This window comes from Pseudorasbora parva, chromosome 10 (genome assembly GCF_024679245.1).
Source record: "Pseudorasbora parva isolate DD20220531a chromosome 10, ASM2467924v1, whole genome shotgun sequence".
In the NCBI taxonomy this organism is placed as follows: domain Eukaryota; kingdom Metazoa; phylum Chordata; class Actinopteri; order Cypriniformes; family Gobionidae; genus Pseudorasbora; species Pseudorasbora parva.
This window is the reverse complement of record NC_090181.1, coordinates 41,416,573-41,420,147: the sequence shown is the minus strand read 5'-3', so window position 1 is coordinate 41,420,147 and position 3,575 is coordinate 41,416,573.

Below are 3,575 nucleotides of genomic sequence, written 5' to 3'. Positions count from 1 at the left end.
ATTAGTATTCATGCAGATTTTCTCTCTACTAGTCCGCTCTCCCATTGGGAGCGAGGGCTAGATTGGGTAGACAGACAACGTTCATCCTTGATTATGTGAGCGGAATGCCACCCGGCTGCACGAGTGGAGCGGGAAAAAGGCCGTTCCTTGGGCAGCAAATCAATTTCTGTGATCTGCTAAATGGAACAGCAACAGTGTGATACTTTAACCCCACACATCAGGGCACGGAAATAAATAAATAAAGGTGTGCGCTGAGTTGGGATGATTACTGCCCATTACCTATAGTCTGGGTTTCTCCAACGGTTACGAACCATTTAGAGTGAAATTTTACATATGCCATGATTGTGCAGTGCCATTAATGTACTGGTCATATCTCAATTAGTGTGAACTCCAAATCCAGCTATTATTCAGAACTAAAACAGCCAGCCAGGTTTATTTTAGCTGATAATTTGCTGATAATTGGCATCACTCAGTAGCGCGATACATACTGTATAGCAAATCTCAACTTCCCAATCTTTTATTTTGCCACAAAATGTAATTATATCATCACCCGGCTTTTCATATTAAGTTGGATGTATAAGTATGTCCAACTATACTTGCGTTTGGCGACATAAACTACATAGCAAATCTCAATCGCCTAATTTTCTTGTAACTAGATTATCACCCTGTACAAATATGTCCAGCTTTATACAGTATACTCGTGTAGGTCATTAGCAAATCTCTAATGCTTGATTGCTTGTATAGTTGCGAAAAGTAAATTATATTATTGCTCAACTAAGGCATGAAGATATTAACATATTATAGACATCAACATGATGCGTTGAAAGAATGTCTTGTGAACAAAACATTTTGTACTTGACTAAACATATTGTTGAGATACTATGTCACCTGATTCACTCTCAGCCACCATGTTCTCTTATGTTCCTCGTTCCACTTAAACGTGTATTTGTTGCACATGCATTAAGTCAAAGGGTTTCAAAGGCGGATGTGAATGTTTCCAACATGTTTTGAGGGCTTCATTCGCTCTGGATTTGTTGTGCGCCCTCTGCTACCTGCTCTCGTCCAAGGGTGACCCTGCCCTCTTGTTGAGTAGCCCAGATTGTGAGCTTTCACTTCCTATTGGATAATTAACCCAAAGCTGAGTCTTATTACAGCTGTCTGGCAATCTGGCACGAGGTAATTCACTGCTCCCTGAATGCAGGGCCAAAGCACTGGCACCTTATGCTCCGTGATTGAAGACAATCTCCTGAGATGAACAGAATTAATCATCACGGATAAAGGAGAACTAGTTTTTCTTGTGTCCCGTTGGTGTACGCAACTATTGACTCTTCGCTCAACAGCTCTGCACGCAAACAGCGTCGAGGGCTCAAAAGGGGTCACCTCTCGCATTTAGCCATCACTTGCGTCCTGTGCGCGGATGTGATGGTTCACATCGTGTTTTTAACCTCTGCACTTCAGTCATACAGGCGCAGTTCATAACCTGCCGTTACATCGGTAGCATTTCACTTCATGCTTCTTTGTCTGTCCTACCGCTGGGAATACAAATGTTTATAGACTGAAGGGTGCTGACTCCATCTGGGAAAGCAGAAGTCACATTACGGTAATCTCTGCCTGGATTAAATCTGTTGTTCATGGAGATGTTAACAAAGGTGATAAAACAAGATTAGCCAAGACACACAGAGCGGGGATTGTGGAGTGTGTTCTTATTAGCATTCACTGTGCTCTGGAGAAGAGAGCACGCTCAACTCTCCTCACGGGGGGAACAGGGTTCAGCCATTAGCATGAATAGGAAATGCTAATTTAAAGCCTCAGACACCTGCTCCTCCGCAGCGGTCCTAGCTATGCGTTGTGAGAGCTTGTAGCTCAGATCAGTTGAGGAAGTGAAAATGTTTCATGAATATATAGGCCTATCAGGGACCACCATTGGGGAAGCTTCTTTCAAACTGTAGCTTCCCAAGCTACAAGCTAACAATCTGGGAAGCTTCTCCTTTGAAAAGTAGCCAGTTACCAACAAAGCTAACTACACTGAAGCTAACCCACTAATGTTACACCTACAGCGTAATATTTGATATGCAAATGTATAAGGCCTCTAAATTATCAAGATAAGCAGAACTTTGCTGAAAACCTGTTGTACACAATCTTTTACATGCCTTCTATCATCTGATTGATTGATAGCTGTAAATATATATATATATAGTTTTTTTCTAGTTTTTACTACAAAAAAAGTAATCATAAGAATAACATTGTATAAATATTACAAAATTGTCACAAGTTGTAAATTTTGTCAACAAACTTGTCACGAGTGTTGTTGCAATCCGGGTTGACTCAAATAAATAATTCAAGGAGTCTTTAATTTGCCAGGAGAATACACAGGAGATATACACAATAATCGTAAACATACTAAATTATGATGATAACAGACAAAAGACAACCAAATCAGGAGCATAAATACACTGATAACTAAACGAGACACAGTTGAGGATACATGACACGATCAGAAACCAAGGAAACCAAAACACAGGAACTAAAGAGAACAGAACAAAATATCAAAATAAGAGTCCTTAGACCAGAAAATAACTCTAACATTACTGGACTGAAGGAACTTAGATTTACTTGATTATCCGTACATTATTTTTTAGAAAAGGTCAAATGTATCAAGTATGATTAGGCTTTAAGGAATGTTTATATATATATATATATATATATATATATATATATATATATATATATATATATATATATATATATATATATATATATATATATATATATATATATATCTTTATGTCATCAGTCAGCATTGCATTGTATGTTTGGCCCCCATGTGGTCCCATCCAAAAAAAAAAAAAAGATATCTGATGACTGGGTTAGAGCATCTGTGGCTGCGGCTCTTGTGGGCTGTTCCCGGTCTGCAGTGATCAGTATCTGTCAAAAGTGCTCCAAGGAAGGAACAGTGGAGAACCGGCCACAGGGTCATGAGTGGCCAAGGCTCACTGATAAACATGGGGAGTGAAGGCTGGCCTGTGTGGTCTGATCAAACAGACGAGCTACTGGAGCTCAAACTGCTCAAGAAGTTAATGCTGGTTCTGATAGAAAGGGGTCAAAATACACAGAGCATCGCAGTTTGTTACATATAGGGGTGCATAGTGGCAGACCAGTCAGGTGCCCATGCTGATAAAGTGAGAAAAAGTAATACAACACATTACTTTACATAATTGTAATGCAATATTGTAATGCATTATTTTTAAAATAAACTTTGCCCAATATACTGTATTTGCCCACAGGTTCAATAAACTGTTCCAGTTCAGATAATTATATTTTTCTGACTATTATTTTGTCATATGGCTTTACAGGCTTACATGTGTATTTAAACCAAAAAGTGCTTCTCAAGTACAAAAAACATGATGCACTGTTTATAATGTGTCTTTGTTACAGTGTAATTACACAGGAAGCATTGAATAAAATTAATTGACAAGATGTAATTTCTATAGAATTATAGTTTGGTTTAGGGGTGGTTGTTTGTAAATACAGGGAGTGCAGAATAATTAGGCAAATGAGTATTTTGACCACATCAT